At 42.0% G+C, this 10969-nt stretch overlaps 1 long non-coding RNA gene across 1 annotated transcript in view; it reads left to right on the top strand.

Annotated features, from left to right (window-relative positions):
* Positions 1-3127: 3127 nt before the first annotated feature.
* Positions 3128-10969, top strand: part of LOC109299549 — a 27134-nt gene continuing 19292 nt past the window's right edge. The window contains exon 1 of the long non-coding RNA XR_002097913.1: positions 3128-3139. This is a non-coding gene — a long non-coding RNA (uncharacterized LOC109299549). The remainder of the gene's footprint in view (positions 3140-10969) is intronic.

Genomic DNA, 10969 nt, shown 5'->3' with positions numbered 1-10969 from the left:
GTTCTTATGATGTATAGGTTACTTAGCATTTTGCAGTGTGTGAAACAATCCAGGGAATGCTAAGGCATAGAGGGCTGTCTTAGAATAATGGTAAAATGGCTATTATAGTTACACTGGGTTTCTGTCATATACTCATTATTAGTTGTTATTATGAAATTTATATTAGAGTGGTGCCTAGAGATCAACATTGTTCCAGGCACTGTACAAATTAATTGAAAATGACAGTACTTGCTTAAAAGATATAGCCTCAAAACCACACAACAGACTGATGAGACAGATAAGTAGGGTGGTGACATAGGCAGGTAAAACAAGGTAACAAAAATAGGATGACTAGTTTTTTAGCACATTTGAAATAGCAGTCACAACTATTGCCCTGCTATTATCCGGTTGCAGTTTACTGTATGCAGTTTACCCATGTACCATTATAAGTCATAGAAAAGAAAAAAAATAAGGACGGATTTGAAAAGGCTAAGGTGGTGACTTTACATTGAAAGGTTAAAAAATCCAGTCTACAAGGAAAACATTTTGAGTTAGAAGATCGGTTTCTCTCAGACGGCTGATTCATCTGTTTTATTGTTAAGAGTAAACCAAACCCATAAACTGTACATATTTTCTTCTTAAGTTTCTTCTTGTTAACCTGTGTGCATAAAACAAAATATATTATGCACATCTAAGCAGGATTTTCAAGGACAAGTATAATCTATAAGTACAGTGCCACTGGAAGCAGAACAAATTCAGTTTAGTAAACTTGTGAACTGACATTCATTACAAAAAATGTGGTATATAGCTTGGCTCAGAGGTTACTGAGGTTTTAACAGTGTGGAACCTTAACCAGTTCCCTATTAGGCAAAGTTACTTATGGTCTCTTTTGCAAAAGATCATAGGGAAAAATAATAGCCTGTCACTACAGTAAAAACCATTAGCTTGTTGGGAAAATTCCAAGGCAGACTCGCTTTACCTTTGCTGCAGCAGAAGCCCCATGCTGAGACTAGAGGTGTCTGATTGACCCATCATCGCTGCTGGAAGCCTCTACTCTTCTGCTAACCTTGACTCATATGACCTCAAAATAAAGTGCTGATATTTTACAATTCATGACACAAAAGAAAAGGAAAAATGAAAGTGGAATATATGATTAGGAATATAATTTTCAACCACTGCTGTCTCCTGAATGCCTTAACTCTGTGGCACCAGCGGTTTCAATGTATCCGCTATCAACAATGGGCATTTTGCTAGGAAAAACTTGTTCCTTGTAAGAAAGATTAATGAGGACTTGGATAGCAGCCTTTCTCCCTTCAAATGGCATGGAAAATGCTAAAATGCCTTTTAAATGTCAACTTTGGGTGCTGGTCCTCATAACCTAATTATAATCTAATAATATATATATATCATATTGGACAGATCCCCAGCAGATGTAACTTAACATAGTCCATAGACATCAGTATAGGTACACCGGCTCACACCAGCAGAAGAATCCAGCCTAGAGTATATAAACACATGTACAAAACATAGGGAACCAATATGTAACTGTAGGAATTTAGATATGTTTATTCATGATTATAAATAAATAAAAATGGTATCTACATGGCAGAATGGACTGGATTAATTAATTTGCTGTGGTTGTTTTCCCCTAATTCTCAAAATGGATTTACTTCTTTGTTGTCTCTTTATGAATGATTTTATTTATAACACTTGTGTGCATTGTTTTGGTCTGTGAAGATGCTCTCTTTCTAGAGGAGTAAGAACAAAGCTCTGTAAAAGTAAATGAGTAAGTGGATTTTCCCAAACAACTGACAGCGTGAAAGGGTTATAGCGTGTGTGTGTGTGTGTGTGTGTGTGTGTGAAGTTACTTCGCACTTTGACATATTCATCTCTAATATGTTTTCATTTTTTTTCCTTGATGTTGACTCCTGCTTAGGTACTTTAAATGCTTCCGCTGATTTTTTCCTTTTACTTAGCCTTAGGTCATTCTGTTCTCCCTTCATGAATATTTTCCACATTACTTTCCCTTCAATTTAAGATCATAAATCTTCCCTTTCTTGGTATTGTCCTATTATTCTTGATAACCTGCTCCTTCAAACAATGCATTAAATTATATTGGTTTAAATCCTAAGCTTTCATGGCTCAGGATTGGCTTAAGGCTCCAGTGGCACAAATGGAACAAAAAATCAAGTATATGGTCAGCCATCTAGACAGTCCCCATGTGAGTCAGCTATTCCATGAACATTCAGACTTCCTGTTTCCTCTTATCTTTCCATACATATGTACCACATTGGGAGCAGGTTTCAGTGCCACCACATTGAACTCCAGATTGTTATTTTATCCATTTGCTATTTTGGAGATTGTTAACTGGCACAAAGCAGTACTGACTTAAATACAGCTACACCAATCTGTATGAGCTGGGTCTCTCTCCCAGTCTTTAGATATTTGTGTATAAAATAGCTGACTTCATAAGGTTTATGAAATTACTTTATGCTTATCTCTGTTCCCCTTGAAGCCTCTGCTAATTTCCATAGGATATTTATTAAGAGTACCTGAACTGTCAACAAGGCTTCACTTCTTTGTTGCTAGATGTGCATCTCTTCACCTAGGCAAAGCTCTGGCTTCAGTCTGTCTTAAACCTTCTGGCCCCCCATCTAGTCAGGGAAATGGAGGCATGTAACATTATTACAACAAATTCATAGTCTGTTACAGTCTGTCACAACAGTGTTTAGGGCCCCTAACACAGTACTGGAGGTTTTGGATTTGATAACACTAGAAACTATTAATCACAGCAGTAAGGATGACCAGGACATTCAACAATTGCCAACGCTTGCCATCTAGTAGTATCTTTGATGCATATTTTTCTTTTGTAATACATACTACTTATTTCCTATTTCACATGACCTAGTAAAGACAAGCTGTATATCTCTAATGGAAACTATGTCCTACATCCTGTGTTTATAAGTGTCTGGCTTTATAAATGATCTATCAACTGCAGTGTCCTGTCTCCTACAATGGCAAGTACCAAATGTCTTAAAGGCAAGCATAAGAATATGGAATAATTTCTCTATAGAAAAAGTTTCTCCAATTTTCATAAATTTGTGGCTGTTATACTTCATAATGCCTCAAGCTAAGTCCCTTATACATTTTTCTAAGCAATGTAGCCATAAGTTTCTCATTATCTTTTTCAATCCTTCTTTGAATCCTACTATATTTTGCCTGAAAGACATGACAGTTTTCCTACAATTATCAGGGCCAATTACCAGTGGAATCTGATCGTAAAATGATGTATACAGTATATGCTGTGAGAGTTTAGGGTATTAATTATGATGTTTCACCAGTGTTGTGCAGCTGATCAAAACTGCAAGCCTTTAGTTATTTGAAGCATTGTTCTGTGAAGTAAATATTCCAGATGTGTCTTTTAAAAAAGCAGTGTTTGATCACCTTTAAGTAAAAATGGAATTTTGTTTCATTGCTCATTTAACTTCTTGCTGAGGCAGACTTGATTTTGGATTTTGTAGTTAGAACAGAACCTCTATACTTTGATTGTATTTTTTCCCTTGTAGTTTAATTCTTTTTTCTCTACTTCACAATATTTTTTAAAAGCTATTTATTTCTCCTATTCTTCACTAGCTGACATCTCTGTTCATACCACTCTGAGGTATTTCTTTCAATAGAGATAACATTCTAAACCACACACTTCAGTTCCTATAGAGCACATTTGCATTTAAAATGAATCTTATTTCCTTCATATTTGTTTTGCTATAGGATGGTTCACAATATCCTGATGTCTGTTTTCTCACCTAAATAAGATGTATTTGCCATTTTAGGTCACTTACATGAATATTATATGTCAAGATGTTATAACTTTTGCTTTTTACTTAGAATCATAGAGAAGTAGGGCTGGAAGGGAGCTTGAGAGGTCATCTAGCCCAATTCCCTACCTAAGGCAAGACCAGACCTATCCAAACCATCCTGTGCAAATCCATTGTCCAACCTCTTAGTAAAACTACACAGTCAATCCTGGTACAAAACGCAGGACATAAAACCCTAAACTTGCCACAGGGGACCACAGCAGACCACAGCACCTAACATCCTCCTGCTGCAAAGGTTGTTAATGTATGCTCAAGAGATTCCAGGAAGAAGGCCATAGCCCCAACTACAGAGGAAGGCAAAGCCCCCTGTGGTGCATATTGTAGGTTCAGATTCCTTCCTGAGCCCAGATATGGTGATCAGTCTGACTTTGAGCACACCCTGCGGTCAGGAACCTCTGGATTTAAGACCCAGCAGGGGCACTGGCACAGACAAATTCTCCAGCCTTGGCTGCAGCCAACCCCCAGTGTCTGTGAAAAGAGCTTTAAAAAACACCATATATGTGTAGAAACCGGGGAAAAGGGAGGGAGCAAAGCACAGAAGCCTGGGGAATAGCCATAGAAGAACATAAAAATAATTACATCTACATCATCCCTGACCAATGGCTTCTTTGACTCTACCTTTATTTTAACCCCATTATTATTATTATTATTATTATTATTACGATTATTATTGTAACAGGGCCCCAACTGAGACCCTGCTACTAGAAGGACGTGGAGAGCTGAAGACAATTACAACTCATGGGGAGGAGGTGGGCCCTGCCCATGGAAAACCAATGAGGCCCAGGCCCGAAGGATAAGAGGGAGACAAGGCAAAAGAGAAATTGCCTTTGGGCACTGCAAACTACAGAGACACCACAGAGGACGCTGCTATGAAGGATCCAGAGGGTGGATCCTAAACGCGAGAGTCCCTACGAGGACGACGGAGTCCCGGGACCGGCTACCTCCTCTCTCCATACCTGGAGTCCACAGAGACGACGGTGAGTCAGGGAGAAGCGGAGCCTCACCAGAGGAGAAGCCGTGGCTCTGGGCTAGCACGTGGTGAAGGTACTTGGGAGAAAAGGGGAGCAGGGAATGCCCAACCCGGCCCTGAGGAGGCAGGGATCTGGCACCTCGCACCTGAAGAGAAGGGGGTTGGGACAGGGGACCCCTAGCACGCGGCGAGCCCCACTCCGGCGAAAGACATGGCAGGAGAATGTTAAAGGCGCTGCTAATAAGCCACTGATGGGAAAATTAGCCGCTGATGGGATAATTAGTGACGGTTACCAGGACTTTGTGCAGTACTTACCTGTTGTATGAGTGGACAGGGATTGGCCAGAAGGCCTAGGGGGTCCCCGAGATCAGTCTGTCGGACTGCTTCCTCCTCCAAAGGGGGTTCCTGTAAATAATAAAAAGAAAAGAGCTTAATAAAAGCACCTGCATTATATCCCCCCCAATCCAGCGTGGTACTTCCTGTGGGTACTCACTTAAATAACACCCTCTTCCTCCCTATTTCTATTAATATCCAAGTCATGGCAGGAAAGAATCAAGAGGGGGTACTCTGTGCAGACACACTGACAAAGTGGTGCACTGCCCAGGAACCCGGAGGGCTGGGCGGACTCTATGGATACGCAGGTACCCACAGACTGGCAGCAGGTGCACAGCCTCACACTGAGACTTCTCCAGGGTCAGCAGGCTCAATTGGAGGAGATGGTGAGAATGTGGAACCAGGAGATGGAAGCCAGGATCCAGCTGTGGGCCTGTCAGCAGGACCTTTGTGAACAGATCGCAGCCCAACAGACCTCCTTGGTAAGAGAAGGGGGCGGGCAAGGACTGCCCCAAATGATGGGGGAAGATGATGCTGAGGCCTACTTAGAGGCATTCGAATGGGCAGCAATGGCTGCAAAATGGGACCCGGGGAGTTGGGCTGCCAGGTTGGGACCACTCCTCATTGGCCTGGCCCAGGCTGCCTACTGGGCCCTCAGTAGGACTGAGGCACAGGACTATAGGAAGGTGAAATCTGCAATTCTGTATGGATTAGAAATTTCACCAGAGACACACCGGCACCAATTCTGGGCCAAGAAGGGACCCAAAGGGGGCTGGCCTCGACTGTTAGCCCAGACCCTCCGAGACCTAGCGGATTGATGGTTAAGGCCAGAAGAGCATAATTCTCAGGAGGTAGTAGACATGATAGTGCTGGAACAATTTTTAACAGATCTTATGGGTAGTGCCCAGAGGTGGTCCGGTGCCATCAACCTAAGATGGTGGAGGAGGCACTCCATCTAGCAGAAGACTATGCCGCAGGAGAGGTGGAAGGAGAAACACCCAAGGGAGAGGGAAGCGGCGGGCCAACTTCTGCCCCCTGACTGAACAGCACTGCCCCTCCTAGTCGAGGAGAGGCCATACGAAGGGAGGGACACGCAGGGGGCTACCCTGAAGTGAGATGTTACCAGTGTGGGGAGAAAGGCCACATTTCCCGGTTTTGTCCTAGGGCAGTCCGCGATCTCAGTCCCAGGAGGGAAAGGCACGATGAGAAAATGGATTGCAGGAGTCCACAGACGCCAGCAAGCTGCTGATGGGATAATTAGCCACTGATGGGATAATTAGTGATGGTTACCGGGACTTTGCATGGTACTTACCTGTTGTATAACTGGACAGGGATTGGCTGGAAGGCCTAGAGGTCCCCGAGATCGGTCTGTCAGACTGCTTCCTCCTCCAAAGGGGTTTCCTGTAAATAATAGAAAGAAAAGAGCTTAATAAAAGCACCTGCATTATACCCCGATCCAGGGGTACTTCCTGCGGGTACTTACTCGAATAACACCCCCTTCCTCCCTATTTCTATTAAAATCGAAGTCATGGCAGGTGAGAATCAAGAGGCTTGGGGGGTACTCTGCATGGACACACTGACAATTATCATTATTATTAATATTATTATTATTATTATTATTATCTGTTTCAGTATTTTTTGCCTGTCCAGTTTTCTGCCAAGGCTGATGCTAGACTACTGAATCATTCAGTATCTCACCTGAAAAGTTTTGAACATTTGTTAACTTTGATTATTGTTGTTTCCACTAGTGAGGACTGTCTGCTGAAATCATGATCCATATTTTAATTTGTCTCTTTTCAAAGAGGAAAGAGAAAATCTGTTCTTTTATTTTGTGTTCAACTCCTTCCAGATATTCAAATGATGCCATAAGTCTCAATCTACATTGTTGTTAGAAGTCTTCTGGCCTAGTGGAAAGGGTTCTTTAACCAGTTTTGTCCTGCAGCTAGTTTGCTCTCTTAATTTCACTGATCCTTTCCAAAGTTATAGTTATTCCTAATTAATATGAGTGCATTCTTCCTTTTGAATTCTGCTACCACAAACACTTCAATATAATCCTTACAAATGTAGGATTAAAGATAAAATTGTGACCATTTGCCATATCCATGTGCAACAAAAAGTTCCAAAAGTGCTGTGACAAAACTGTCTCTTCATTCACACTGTAGAATCTAAATATTTTATATACCCTGTGCAGCAAACACAAAGCAATGTAAAGTTCTTTCACTTGATGGCTGTGAATTATGAAGCAGCTTCCAGTTTTCCTGAGACCCTAGGTGAGATCTAAGAATGCTTGCCAAGATGTGTCTTGTAAATAAATCAGCTCTATCTACAACACTAGCACTTTAAACAGATGGCCATTTAGAATTTGGTGTTTCACTGGGGAGAAAAAAGACGAGTAATGGGAGAGTGAAGAAAACAAACACCATATTAGAGTAAATCTTATGGTGAAAGATATTAATTGTTAACTACATTTTCTGTTTTTTTAATACAACACTGAATTAAAAGTGCCAACTAATTAAGATAAGGAAAATAGATATTCATAGCTACAGGATTTACAATTACAATAGTACTTTATTAAGGTGACGTTTGATGTATTCATAGTAAAAGAATGATTAATAGACAGTGTCAGATTCTTTATAATAAAGCATGCACATATGCAGATGCTTACCAGATGATACTATAAAATGCTTTTACATTCTGACAATCCACTAGATACTGCTATAGAAACTGCTTGCATACTCATTTGTGGGTCAGGCTTTATTTGCTATGGGATTCCTAGAATTTTAGAACTAAGCTATTTAAAATCTAAATAACTCTTTTTCATTAGGGGACCTGAGACAAATTGTATTTTCATTTTCTTAGCATACTATATTTATTAATATGGAAATTTTCATTCAATCCCATATTTGCACCTCACTTGTCCCATCATAACACAAATATATGTGTGTGTGTGTGTGTGTGTTGTCCCATCATAGGACAAATATGTGTATGTGCACATGTGTGCGTATATTTATGTGTGTGTGTATGTATGTGTGTGTGTGTGTGTAGATAGATAGATATGCATTATAACTCTCAAGTAATTTCACACCACTAGTGTAAAAGAATAGTGAAACACATTTTCATTAGGGTTTTAAAAAAAAATACTTGATATTTTGGCTTACTGTCCAGTAAACGAAAGATGTCTATTCTTAAAATGAACTGTGCAAAGTGCTGTGAATACCCTTTCTTAAAAAGTAATCACAGTGCCATTCTGTTAACTCTACCTGGCTTGATTCATCCATTTGAATTAATGGGATTATGGAGTGCACCATAGCATGCCAGGGTGCCTACACATGTACGTACTTTCTGACAGTTAAGCCAACTTAATTTTTTAAAGTTGACTTACCTGTTAAAGCTTATACATGTATGTTGAGCAGAGTCTACTTAAATGCAACACAACATAATATAGTGCCAAGGTGTATTATCCTGAGTCGCATTAGTTAAGTCAACTTAGTTTACAAGATTTAGACAGACTACAAAAGTGGGCAGATGAGAATAGGATGGGATTCAATGTAGACAAATGCAGGGTGCTGCACCTTGGGAGAAGGAATCCACAGCATACATACAGGCTGGGGAGTTCCCCTCTTGAAAGCACAGAGGTGGATCTTGGAGTCAATTTTGACTCCAAGATGAACATGAGTCACCAATGCCAGACTGAAGTCAGCAAGGCCAGCTGTACCTTGTCGTACATCCAAAGATACATTTCAGGCTGGCCCAGAGAGGTGATACTCCCCCTCTATGCAACTTTAGTCAGGCTGCAGTTGGAGTACTGCATCCAGTCCTGGGCGCCGCACTTCAAAAGGGATATGGCCAGCCTAGAGAGGGTTCAGAGGAGGGTCACCTGCTTGGTGAGAGGGCAGGAGGACAGGCCCTATGAGGAGAGACTGAGGGACTGTTCAGTCTCAGTAAGAGAAGGCTGAGGGGGGACCTGGTAGCTGCCTACAAACTCATTGGGGAGATCATCAGCAAATAGGTAGAGCCTGTTTCTCCCCAGCACCACCTGGGGTGATGGGGAACAATGGTAATAAGCTGACAGAGAATAGGTTTAGGTTAGAGATCAGGAGGCAATATTTTACAGTTAGGGTGGCCAAAATCTGGAACCAATTTCCCAGGGAAGTGATCCTCGCCGCTACCTTGGGCAAATTCAGGAGGAGGTTGGATGATCACCAGTCTGGGGTCTTGTGAACCCAGCATTCATTCTTGCCTGTGACAGGGGGTCAGGCTAGATGATCTGTTCAGGTCCCTCCTGACCCTAGCTACTATGAAACTATGAAATTATGAAGAGGGTTGCCACTATGTTAAGGAGCTGTATGTGTGTACGCTCTAACATGGATGAATTTTAGTTGAATTAGTATGTGTGTATGTACCACCAGTTGCTAGCCTATCTGAAATTTAGTATCCAGTTTGTAGCCGTATTGGTCTAGAGGCAAAAGGAATGTTTATTTCTTCCTAGCAGGACTTCTACAATCTTTGCTCTCTCCTATGCCTGAAGAAGGGTGCCTGTGCCTTAAAGCTTGCAAATTAAGATTTTTTTTTGCAAATATTTAGTTGGTGTAATAAATATAAAATAATAATAGTTGTCTAACTGTAATTGAATGCTATCCCATAGCATTCAATTACAGTTAGACACCTGTTATGTAGAGAGGTATTGTCCTTCATAGATTTCATAGACATTAGGGCTGGAAGGGACCTCAGAGGTCATCAAGTCCATTCCCCTGCCCCAGGGGCAGGAAGTCAGCTAGGGTCATAGGATCCCAGCAAGAAAAACATCCAGTTTTCTCTTAAATGCGTTCAAAGTAGGTGCTTGAACCACCTCCGGCAGCAGGCCATTCCAGACCTTGCAAGTTCTACATTATGTTCAGCCTGAAACGGTCTTGCAGGAGTTTATAACCATTCAAACTTGTAATCCCTTGGGGCACTCTCGTAAACAAACATTCTCCCAGGTCCTGGTGAACACTCCTTATAAACTTATAGGTGGCCATCAGGTTGCCCCTGAGCCTGCCCTCTTCCAGGCTGAAGAGTCCCATGGTTCTCAGCCTCTCGTCATAAGGTCTGTTTTCCTGACCTCTGATCATGCACGTGGCTCTCCTCTGGACTCTCTCAAGCTCCTCCACATCATTTTTGAATTGTGGATCCCAAAACTGGACGCAGTACTCCAGCTGCAGCCTCACCAAGGGCAAGTACAAGGGGAGAATGATGTCCTGGAATTTGCTTGAGAAGCATCTATGGATGCAAGCCAGCATTTTGCTCACTTTACTGGCTGCAGCATCACATTGCAGGCTCATGTTCATCTTGGGGTCAATCCTGACCCCCAAGTCCCTCTCGTCTGTAGTGCTAGTCAGCATAGCACTGCCGAGCCTGTAGACATGCTGCAGGTTTTTCCTCCCAAGGTAGAGAACCTTGCATTTTTCAGTGTTAAATACCATCAGGATCTTGTTCACCCATTTACTGAGCCTGTCAAGGTCAGCCTGGATCACTCTCCCGTTCTCAGGTGTGGATGCTTTACACCAAAGTTTGGTCTCATCGGCGAACTTGGCCAGTCCGCTTATGAGTCCAATGTCCACATCATTAGTGAAGAGGTTGAACAAAATAGGTCCAAGGCCAGAGCCCTGAGGGACTCCACTGGTCACAGGGCACCATGATGATTGACTTCGGGCAACCACCACCTTCTGGGTCCGACCACGGAGCCAATTCCCTAACTAGCGGATCATGGTGGACCCAAGGCTGCAGTTGGCCAGTTTTGCCAAAAGGTGATCATGAGATACTAGATCGAAGG

Source organism: Gavialis gangeticus, unplaced genomic scaffold (assembly GCF_001723915.1).
Source record: "Gavialis gangeticus isolate Ggan-Ray unplaced genomic scaffold, GavGan_comp1, whole genome shotgun sequence".
Classification (NCBI taxonomy): Eukaryota; Metazoa; Chordata; order Crocodylia; family Gavialidae; genus Gavialis; species Gavialis gangeticus.
This window is presented reverse-complemented; position numbering and strand designations above follow the sequence as displayed.